This window comes from Papilio xuthus, unplaced genomic scaffold (assembly GCF_000836235.2).
Source record: "Papilio xuthus unplaced genomic scaffold, Pxut_1.1 DF825752.1, whole genome shotgun sequence".
In the NCBI taxonomy this organism is placed as follows: domain Eukaryota; kingdom Metazoa; phylum Arthropoda; class Insecta; order Lepidoptera; family Papilionidae; genus Papilio; species Papilio xuthus.
This window is the reverse complement of record NW_013532897.1, coordinates 1,116,080-1,128,661: the sequence shown is the minus strand read 5'-3', so window position 1 is coordinate 1,128,661 and position 12,582 is coordinate 1,116,080. Positions and strand designations below refer to the sequence as shown.

Here is a 12,582-nt window from a genome sequence, read left to right as displayed (position 1 = left end):
GAAGTCGGATATTAGATAACATATTTGTTGCGGAGGTTCCTTTTGTATACGACTTGTGCTACTCGCATGATCCAAGTAAGCAAGCTCACTTACTGTACACGCCAATATTACAAAGTAAGTATCTATAATTCCAGCGAGATTCGTGCAGCTGTTGCGTAGATACCTTCGAACATCCATACACCTATATGTTCGCATTTATAATATTAGTAAGACTAGAAAGATTTCCGTCTGTGCACCCACGCACACTCCGTCAAGACATCGAGCCGGCTTTGTAAGGCGATTTATTAACAAGACTAGTAAAGTGATTAAAGATGTGATATAACATTATCTCTTTTTATCCATTTACCTACCCGACAATGCTAGATATTAGACTTTTGATATGGGAATACATATATGAAAATACAAAACAGGCGGGAAAGTTTTCGTCCATCTAATATTAAGTACGTACAATAGTTTCTGTTCGCATAAAAAGTACGATAAAACAAAAGCAATAAAAAGCAAATAATGTCATTACATTAAGGAACACCTTTAAGAGATTTTATCTGATAAAAATGTCGGTTACGACCAAAATGTGCTGCGAGATTTTTTTTTATTTCACAAACGAATTACATCTTGATCCATCCATTACACCTGCGAAATGAAAACGTATAAAATGTAATGACTTTATCTAATGCCTTGAAATGTAACAATTTTTACATCTCTTTATGTCGTAATAATTCCTTAAGTTGGAACGAAATATAAAATAACAAAACAATAATCTATGCTTTAAATACCTATTTAATTATTTATTAAAATAACGCATAAATTAAATTATTTATTATTCAGTGAGAAAATTAGTAAAATTTCTTAAAAACCTGTCACTTTATTTAGATCGGAATATTTTATTTACATACAGATATTTTTCTACGTTACCTACTATGAGAATTTTCAATATGTTAATGGTATGTTATCAAATGATCAAACTCAATATTAACAACAATGTGAGTGTACACTCTGCATATGTAAATATTAAACAGAACATCGAAATATTTTACGTCATATAATAAAAAAAAGTATAAAACATTTTAATTGATTAATATATTATAGTTGTTAAAGTTTGATGAAATGGATTAATGTTTGTTTAGAATGTTATATTGGTACGTACTCAATGTATTGTATTATATTACAAAGTGATACGTGTTTTGATGAAATTGTTTTCAGCGATAGAGTAGTGATGTCTTCTTTATTTACTTTACACTCAATCTAGTTTAAAACAGCAATCCATTTAAAATATAACTAACAATAGTATAAATCATTTGAATACTTAAGTTACTTAATTGTGCTATTGACAGCACTAGAATTAGTATTTTTTTTGTGACTGATTGCCACTGTTTGCCTTGAGGAGGCATTTACAGCTTCACCGGGCTTGAGGTGGCCGAGCGCAGATGGCACTTAGCCTAAATTAGTAGAATTAGTAGAAATTTCAATTTCTTATATCTTGTACTATCTCCCCCGACCCCGCGTCTCCCCCCCCCCCTGCCCAAAACAAAGCAATGTTTAGATTATAACGATATGAGTTCAATTACAGCACGCGAGCGTTAATTGAATATTTGAGGCATGTTATTGTAATTTCGCGATGTTCATTCTCCCTGTGACTAAGATATTGTGAAAATATCTCAGATGTAGAAGATAAAATCTTTATTTTGCGCTCCGGGGCCACAAATAAATGCTTCGGACAAAAATCCACGTCAAATTTTTAGCGTAATCTTTATAATCCAAACTTGTTTGATAGGTTTGCGGTTGACAAGTAACCAGGATATATAGGTCGAAAATGTAACATCTATAGTTCGCGAGTATTGAAAAGAAAGCTGTATTTAAAGTCTATTTTAGACTACAAAATTAGCGTTTAGTTTTCCAACTGCCAATAAGATAAAGCTTATTTAATAGATGTTATCTTAACAGACAGAGTCTCAGATATCTCCTTGTGAGATCGAGAGAACAAAAGCTATGTACAAATCCTTGTATTGTAAGGAACGCGCAAAACGATCTGTCAGAACCTAAGCAGCCTGAAGCTCAACATCTCAGACCAAAGGAAACAGCACTCACTGGATACTGCTCTAACTTAAAACTTGTTTGTTTTTAACGAATTATTCTATTTATTTTATAATCATGTAAATAGTTGTGTGAACTGTGAAATTGGAGTCAATAGAAATAGAAAACTAATTTAGTGGTATGGAGTTTAAGTGTAATTTTGATTGTTAACTAAGTAATTGGTATAATAATAAATAAATAAAACAAAACATGAGTAATACACTCGTAACATAGATGAACCAAAAAAACCCTCGTAGCTCGTGATTGTTAGCAGAGTTCAAAGCCGTTAAAATTTCAAATTGTCAAATTTTACGAACACAAAATCCTTTAAATTGGTCTCATTACAAGAGTTTAACAGTTCGATGGCAAAAAAAACTGGTTAAAACCGTCGGAATTAGCGCATAAAATTGTTCATTGGAGCACATACTCGTATAATGACAGGTTTGCGGATTAAAAAGTTATTACGATTGGCGCGAGTATGCTAATCCGCAGTCTGCGAGAACTTCCAAATCGGAATCCCTAGATTTGTAATCAAAGTTTTAATGGAAATTTCTCTGGTAACCGGCTCGCTTTATTGGATATTACTTACGAGTGCTGAGGCGACAACATTTCTCATCACATACGAATGTCTAACTGTTTATATCATTTATGATTCAAACACGATTATTGTAGCAATAAAATACATGATTGGTCTTCATACAAAATAATCGTTTTCATAAAAATATAATTAATGAACAAATCATAATACAACGAAATTGTACAAGAAAAATCACTCCACATTTAAAATTACTTTATTTTAATAATATTGCGGTAAAAGTTTTAGTAATAAATAGAAAACATAAAGTTATAAACCTTAAAAAATTATATATTAAAACATTTCTGCTGGAAAATGATTTTTCTTTTATTTTTGCTTTTTTAGTACATCCGGCTTAGGGAAGTAAGTATTACATGAATTTGTCTGAAACATCCTCTTAAATATTAAGCTCGCATTACGTTTGTTCTCATCATTTGAAGCTGGAACACGGATTTTGTTTTACGTAATTTTTTCAACACGATACCTGATTATACGCGGGTTTATATTAAAATAAAACAATAAAATTGTAAACATACTTTGTACCGTTCATTGTAATAATACAATAAGGTGAACATGTCACAGTAAGAAATCTCATTGGAAGTGGAACGTTTTCTTTTATTTTAATTAAACATATGAACTTTGAAAAATTACTAGTACATGTAACTATTAAAGTCATTCGATCTTCCGACTTATGGATCATTAGAGGCTGTAATCTCATCTCCACTAAATCTCCGTTGCTAAACCAAAGCCCGGAAGTGCGAGGAAACCGCCTTAAGATTTATTATGATAGGTGTATGTGATATTAAGTTCCCGCCGCGGGGCGCACGGGGTCTTCATTTTTACGAGTGTATTTGCGCTGATCCGACGGATAAAAGTTAACTGCTCGCCCGCGCTCTCCCGTACGGTCCCGGTACCAACCGATGTCTCAACTGAGAATGTATGTGAAAACTTGCAACATATATAACAGAAAATTTCACTATCACATGACTTAACTATATACTTATGTAATACGGGATATAGTAACTGATAAATCCACACTAAAAGTTGAAAACTTGTTTTTTATTTAACTTTGTTTAAAACAATCTACACCTTTTTAATTTCTTCTCTTTGATCTTAATCTTTTTTTTAAGTATTATAATTCATCTAATATTTCTTGTATTTTTCAGTGCAGTCTTAAAATACCAGTTAAGATTTAAACTAGTCTGTACTCGTATTGCAAACAAAGTAAATATTTGATATTTTTAAAGCTTTTGCTGTGAAATATCGCTGGCAAAATTATCAGAAAAATTTCTGTGACACCAAGTTATGAATACTTTAATAGAAAAGCTCATAAAATCCCTGGAGTCATTTGAAGCTGCCGCAGCGCGCGCCCCGCACCCCGCACCCCTCACCGCACATCCCGCACCCCGCACCCCGCATCTCGCAGCTGCACTGTCGCTACATAATGCATACGCGTCTTGCTCTCACACTATTTTCGGAAATTTCTGTATTTTTATATGCACAAATAGTAAGGTAAGTTAGAAAGGCCACAATTTAATCCGAGTAAAATTTAGTTCCGATTATGTAAAATTTTTAGGCAGGTTTTTTGGGTTAAAATCATACGAGAAACCAAGAAAGGGCTTCGTTGTGATTTTGTTAACTAAATACAACTGAGGACCTAGCACTTATATTTACGACACCCGACTTCATAATGTGATAGACAAAATATGTCGAAATTTGTAAGAGATTTGTTGGTGTGACGTTACGGAAATATTCTCAGGAATATTCATGCTAGTCCCTCTGCTCATAAGTTTCCTTTTGAAAAAATTAACTCGTGTGGATTTCATTATATTAAATTGCTTTCTTGTTCTAAATTTAAATTCGCAATAAGTGTCTCAACCATGAATTGTATAATTACAAAGCAATTAAACTTTTGTGGGTCAGCAGCACTCAGCAGGCGCAGGCGTTGCCGAATGTCGACTGCCGACAACTTCCCACATAACTTGTCGCTGTTTCTTTAATATTATAAATACATATAGATATTTGTCGCCTAATATAAAAACTATAATAATAATTTTTTTTACAAACATAGTAATGATGGTTTCTCTTGAATAATATTAATAGTGATTGTTAGAGTTGGCTCCATCGTCATTGTGTTAATGTCTACTAACGAATAACAAGTTTCATTATTGTATTCATAAAATATCGTTTATTTAAGACTATTATCATGTATATAAAACTCTTGTTTCCTCACAATAAAAACATTAATTATTGTACCGATTCTGCGAACATGAAACGAAACTTTGTATAGAAATATAAGTTGCGTAGTTCTAGATTTGTAATTAAAGTTTATATTAATATTTCTGTGAAAGCGTTTAGATTATTTACTGTTGAATTAGTTTAGAGAACTGAACTAATGTAGTTTTGAGAATTTCGTGATGATACAAAACAATTTACATTGTGATAAATAATAACAAAATTACAATATAAATGTTTTTTTGTATTTACGCAATTCTTCGTGAGGTTTTAAAATGTATTCGACTCTTTTGAATTGTCTGTGTTCAGAAATTCATAAATTAATAAGATGGAAGAAGTATGCATATGTAATATTACCGCAGACATAATGTACTTCAATAACGTTGATGAAAACTTATTGAACTTCGAACGGGGGACACTTTATATCCTCGTTAACGAAAACTGGAGCATACTTTTATAATTAAAAAGAAATACTGGTGTTATTTTAAAAATATATCGTAATCAGAATACTCCATCGAATGTGTTTTCGTTTGCTTGAAAAAAACAATTAATAAAAAGGGTAAATGGTACACCTTTGCTGTAGGAAGAAAGGGCTACGTGCTACGCAGAAACAGACACTCAATTGAATAATTAAAACATTAAAAACAGTTTTTTATATTTCTGTGTACTTATAACACGAAGCTTTTGGAAACAATTGAAAATTAGATAAGTTACTGATGGTATGTATACGTATAATGGAATATTGAGTATACTTCGAGCGTATTGCTTTTTACGAGCGAGTAATTACCAATTGTTACCATGAAATAATGGAAGTCATTAATACGATTATACCGGGATTAATCTGAATTTATGTACAATATTATAGCAACACTATTTAAATATTAATTGAATGAAAACATTGCTTTAAGTATATTTTAATGATAATATAATTTAAATTGTGCATAAATATGTGTAAACTAAAATTGTGTTTCAATGTTAGTCACAAAATAATCAGTGTATTTATTACACATTATTAGAATGTTATTAAATTTTCCTAGATTATACTTTATTATATATTTGTTTTATTTTCAATTGACTTAACAATTTAACAAACTTGGCGATACTAAAGTCGGCGATATGGAGTGCACTTTGCCTGCGTCTGGGAGCCGCGAGTCTTTGTTTGCGGTTTCGTAAAACTCACATTCTAAACTTCTCTATCGAGCTCCATTTTCATATTGGTTTTATCAAAGTCCGCTTTTGGATTCAGTTACAATGAATTAAATGAAGCAAATATTAAAAGAAATTATTGGAATTTTATTCTTTTTATACGATTTATTTTAACTATTGTGTTTACTACGTTTTATACAGTATACTACTTAATTATAATAATAATTTAAACATATATGTATTATACAACGTCTTATATGTATTTTTATAAGGATTTCCTGTAGGGTAAAGTAGTTTTCTACAAGTTATAGAGGTAAATTTAAATTTTCAAAAAGGAAGCAACAGCGCCTACTTTATTCGACGCGCTGGAGGAAAGTTCTTGATTTGTTACAATGAACTCATATCTTACTTGCGACGTGTAGGGTGGCCACGATGTTTACAAGAAATGGAATAAAAAAAACAAAACCTTCTATACATTGAGGTATATAGTCAGAAAGAAGGAAACTTGTTTAAGACTCTTACTTGTAGAAAAAATAATTCCTAAAGATTTTTTTTTATTTTTTTTTCTAAATTTAGTTTTACGAAGTAACTTTGCTGCAAAAAAAAACACAATAAATAAGTTGTTATAAAAAGGAAAGACATACTTTATGTGGTAACAAACATTTTTTAGTTTGTCTTTTGAAAAGTATGTTCAACCTACTTCTGGCTAGGAGTCTATATAAAATCTATGCAATTTTGAAGAAGGATTGAAAACGAAAAAGTTTTACTCTTATGCAGAAAGTATCGGTTTCTGCAAAACAAATACATGCAAATCTGAATTTCAAATTTGTTAAAAATGGAATACTATAATAGTATTATGTGGTTAGTAACGACTATTTCAAACGATTGTCCATTGTCATACGCGATATTGACTTCATATCTTTTATATATCCTGATCCACTCGTTTATATAATATAATGAACAAAAACGATAACACATTTATTGCAATTAAAAAATGATAGTAACAAGACAATAGAATATTAAAGAGAAAGGAGACGGTGACAAAGGAAACGAGACGCTAACGACTAACAAAAGGTTCTTTCCCGAGCTCATCAGATGAATCAACAAAAAGAAATATAATTATCTAACATTAGAATTCCTTAGATATAATTATGAAGCTTTTAAAAGCTTTTATCAAAAAATAACAGATCACAGCAAGAACTTAGAATATTAATGAAATCTCAAAGCAAATTTAAACAATCGATACCTTTAAATATAAAACAGTATTGATGCATCATATAAAAGCATCGCAGCTTTGATTGAGTTATGAGATAGTTGACAAAAACTATAAATATTATTTCATTTACTAGACAACATTCTAGTAATATAAATAAAATAAATAAGACTTATTGAAACAGTTAAATAATATCAGTACATCTCACGTTTTCACAAATGTTTAAATTGTCAGCGTTACGGTTTATTGTTCATTTAAATAAATAAAAAAATCCTGAATAACTATTTAAAGCAATGAAAATGTATTGAAAGCTGGATAATCCCGATTTGAAAACTTTGTTCGAATACACTTTTTACATGTTTTAAAATGATACGGTCGTATCGGGGATTAAACGCAAACAGTTGGGGAAGGGCGAGCCGAGTCGAGCGCGGCCGGGATCGGGCACTTTTATTTCTTTAGCGATCGATTGCTTTTTAAGCTAACAAGTACAACATTTGCAACAGTTTATGAGATGAGACAATTTTCCATTTATTATTTTGATGCATCAAATTATTGTCAGCACAGAGACGAATATAAAGTGAGCAGATTTTAAATGATTATGTTTATATACACATACAAATATTGTTACTGAAACTCTTCTAACTATGGAAAATGGTATAGATCAACCTGGATAAGCAAAAATCCGAGGGACCACTATGTTTTTCTCGCTTATGGAGGACGTCCTTCAAGGTTTCTCCCTTATCCAGTTTTCGGTTATCCAGGTTCGACTGCGTTTCAATTAGAGTGGACAGGGTAGACTTATAAGAAAATTATAAAGTAATTCTAGATTAAGAAGAAATTCCATTTTATTTAGACAGTTAAAAAGCTATCGGAAGGTATTTAAGGAATATAAATAACTTTAGTAACGCAAAAACCCGTAACGAGAAAAATTATAATACTTTTTAAGCAATCATTATTAATTTTTTTTTAGAAAACGGTACTCTTAAAAATAAATTCAAAGACAATGGAAGAGACGATACAAAGAAAGGAAGCAAGTGGTCGTAAAAAAAAGAAGGCGTGCTATTAGCATTCAACAAAGGATAAATCGTCCCCGACTGGATCGAGGCGCGCTGATCTAATTATCTCACATTAATATTCCCTTTTAAAACTACAACTAAGAATTTTTATCAATTTTAAATTTGGTCTCTTCTAGACGTTAAGATCGATAAAGAAATTACGATAATCATAACTAAGTTATCTTCTCGAACATTATAATAATATTGAAACTTTACTCAAATTATATTATAACTAAAACGTAAACATCTTACTAACATTAACTATTAAAGTGTTGACTATCACAGTCAGGTTTCACTTCAGTAAAGTCGCACAGAAATCTTTAATCTAAATTCAAACAAGAGGTCACCTCGGATGTTCAACAATTGACGTTGACATATAATAAATGTGAGATGGGATTTAGATCTCATATCAAACTTTGCAATGATTTCCCTTATTTTCCGCTCGGAATGAAACTGTCCGGTTCTTGTAAGGTCGGGGTTACACCGAGATTTAAACTTATTATTAATGTATGTATCCCGAAGACTATTTGACTAGAGGGTCATGTCTTACTTAGGTATAACCTTCTACTTTGACCTCTTCCAGCCTTTGCCGAAGAACAACATAGAGTGTTATATACATGTTCCAAGATTTCATTATGTTACTGCTAAGAGGGGTAAAAATTATCATCATCCGTAAGATACGAAACTAAAGAATAATGGTATTTTAACGTACTTTTTTATAAAAATTATCAATGATTTTTTGATATTTAAAAATGCTCGGTTACTCTCAGTGGATTCCAACTTTAAGAGGGAGCAAGTGAAACTTTTCATTTGTGGACTGAATCGCAGTTGCCGGCTCGGCTCGGCTGCATGCAAGTTTGCCTCACCAAAGTTTTGTTCTTACGTCTGAGAATAGGTAAGAAGATAAGATGAAACTTTCAAATTATATTTACTATTGTATTATACTACAAATGTGATTATACGATGTATACAAATATGTACTTATATTTAATCTACTTCCTCTAATTATAAGTTTGAGATAATAAGTGCATAACTAAATTGTGAGAAGCAAGTTGGTAATGTTTTATTCAAACAATACATAAATATTATAATGTAAATTTATCAGTAAACAAAACGCTCAACCTGCTTCACCGCAAAATTGCCAGTGAAAATAACACGAAAACGTTGATTGTTTTAATTTGATTACAATCAAAACAATATTCTGTTTGTATTTTGCCGCTTGTTTTATGAATGCGGAACTTAATACAAATACTAAATGGCAAATGTTTATTCCAACTTAATGAATCTCTCCTCCACTTGCGTATTATTTTGTTACCATCCTGTTACCTTTTTGTTTCTCTTTTAAGCGGATGATAACGAGCACACCAATGTTATTGTTTATCTTATTTTGATCATAAGAACTTCGCAAATAAATACTGATTTAAAACAAAAAGATAAGGTCAATTCGAAAATATATTGTCTGAGAAATATTTTTGATATAACTTTACGACTTGTGCGATAGAACCATGAACTGGTTATTTGAAATGTTTTATACAATTTTCAAGAAATATGGATTCCGAAGCACTCAATAATACTTTCAGTACAAGAGTCGGTCAGCACTCGACCACTATTTGTTCATTGTTATAATCTCGGCGATCGAACGAGAGCTTAGCCTCCAGTAGAGGGGCCGAGGATCAGCAACTTTAATTGCTCCTTCCAACATTAAACCTTTAACAATTGAAGCCCGACGACAATAGTTACTTATCACAAGTTTTAATATAACACTTTCCGACAACAATATCCTTGTATAAATCATATCATCATCCCTCTCATTTTCTTTGACAAAATAAAGATAACAATATGTTTTATACCGCGATTTTGGTTTAAGGAAGCAACTATTAGCTGATGGTATACTGAGCTTTTATGATTTGTATGTGATCATACAAATCATAAAAGCTCGTAGATTTCATATCAATTAAATATAAACCTTTGACTTAAATTATCTTGGTCACAATTGTAATACAATTATTAATTATTAAAAAAAATATTTGAGAGGAACATCTCGTGTCCTTCAACAACTGTCTTTGATCATAAAGTCTACTTTGTAAAATATTACTTTTTGAATCTATGTGGAATAAAGCTGTATAAGATTATTTCGAAAAGAATTACATAAAAGAATGCTGTTCCGTCGGCAACGAGGTAGTGAGCGACTGCGAGCAGTGAAAAGAAGCCTTCAATGAGTGTCGATGTGTAGCCCCGAGAGTTCGCCACCTCACAATTACGTGCCACACGCTCTAACCCAACAAAGTCTCACAGCCTCACATAGCCTCATATGGATTCGTACGGTTTCCAAACTGCAACGCAAGTGACAAGTTAGTTTTAAGGTTACTTCTCTAGAATATTACTGTATATCCGTTCACCACTTTGTAGGTCACTTACTCTTAAGATTTACTGAAAATACGAAGCAGGTAAACTGTTGTTGGTTTTACATTTCATTATTTTGAATCTAATATTAAGTGTTAACTGTTTGAGTGTCCTCCAGAAATATTATTTTAAAAGAAATTTAATCTCGCTGCAAAACAATTTCATTGGATAGTCGCGATATTAGATTTAAAAATATAACATTTTCCTTCAGTTTAACCTTTAATATCCGTCTCTCCGTAATGATATCCAACGAACTGTGCAGTTTTTGTTCTATTTACTCTTTCTTGGCTTTGACTGCAACGAACTTTTGATTACAGTATTTAAAAAAATAAATTTTCATTGAAAGTCGAGATATTAAAGGAAATTGTTAGAGAAAAAAAGAAAGCGAAGTTTTCATTAGTTAGTTGCTCGCAAACCACTCTTATAGAGAGGCCAATCGATCTATCGTGATTCTTTACCTATCAACGAGTACTTGCTTACAATTTTTGCCCTATTTTTTATAACCTATAGCAAATTATGCAAAACTAAAAATTAACCCATGTGCTAAGTTTTCCATCCATCCAGACTCTTGTTGAAATCATGTCGCAATATCATGCATTTTAAAAGTGAGAGGTTATTTTTCATTGTGCCGTACTTATTACATACCTTTATTTCTGTTATAAAGCAGTGGCAACTACAGCTAGCAGAATTATTAAAGCAAACACAATGGTAACAATTAAAAGAGGATTGTACCAAATGAACAGACTGATCTGCCGCTGGAGCTTTAAGCTCGCAATAATTGCACATGCTTTTCTTTTATTCAACACTCAATTATAGCTTTATTACAGAAATTATAACCTTGCTAATGTATGTTAGATTTACACGAGTTCTATTAATCCATTGTGATTGCAATAAAACTATTATTTCCTCACATTTCCAGGTTCTGTATTCATGTTCTCACACATGTTCTTATTTTTCTTAAATTCTAAAACAAACGTCACTTCTTTTTGACACAAAATAGGTTTTAATCTACAACAGTGATGCAAAAAGTGTAACGAGAGATAGCATGAGTTTGGATCTCTATCACTTGCTGTACTTTGTATAACTTTATGTTCTTAGTCACGGAGATGCTACACGTTAGGTTCCCAAATAGTTATTAAAGGTTGAAATTGAAAAAATTAGGCGATTTAATTGGGTTGAAGTATAATCGCGTAGTTCGAAAATCAACGAAAGGACATATTTCCCTAGTGTTGAAAATGTCAAGACAATAAAATTAGACAAACGATCCGAACTTTGAAGCATCGCAAACTGTGACATTCATATATCGTGTGTCAATTCGTCGTCACGTAAGCCGACACTTATTGCTCACGGAAGAGAGACGATATGTTTGACGTAAGAACGTAAGGCGGTCGCTTCGTCACCGGGAGATGCGTCCATTGCGGCTGTCGGCGCGGCGGTTCTCACTCATAGTGCCCTCTGTCGTTTGTCAATCACCGCCTCTCACGTTAAATTATGCCTTTACTCATTTAACTGTAAACAGGTAACCGTTGTCTTTTATCAGTTTGTTGACAAGTAGATATAACATGAAAACAGGTGATATATGGCTATAAGTGAACACGTCGTCAATAAAGTATGTGTAAATATTATTAACACATGATGAACAGTCAATTAGTGATGCTCCAAAAGTTCCCTCCAGTCATAAATGTTTTAAGTTATTATATTATTTGTAGAAAACTCACATGAAGTAGTACTATTAAGTTAAATAAGAAGTAAAAAAAAGCTTACCAGCTAAGGTTATTATATTAATATATCGTAAATGTAATGATATTGGGAGTTGTATGTAACATAAACGTCGCTACATCTTGAACTTCGAAAGAGGATAAATAGGGATTTAGTTCCATCTGGAG

The 12,582-nt window shown here is 31.8% G+C and overlaps 1 long non-coding RNA gene across 3 annotated transcripts; it reads right to left on the bottom strand.

The window, feature by feature from the left end:
• Nucleotides 1–10,407: 10,407 nt before the first annotated feature.
• Nucleotides 10,408–11,608, bottom strand: LOC106125879 (uncharacterized). Of its 3 annotated transcripts, XR_001228294.1 has the most exons (4): nt 11,342–11,608; nt 10,914–10,990; nt 10,712–10,844; nt 10,408–10,626 (listed from the first exon to the last, which is right to left on the bottom strand). It is a non-coding gene; the product is annotated as an uncharacterized LOC106125879 (long non-coding RNA). The 3 variants fall into 3 exon arrangements; XR_001228293.1 differs by having other exon boundaries at nt 10,712–10,990; XR_001228295.1 differs by lacking the exon at nt 10,914–10,990.
• Between the last annotated feature and the right edge of the window lie 974 nt (nt 11,609–12,582).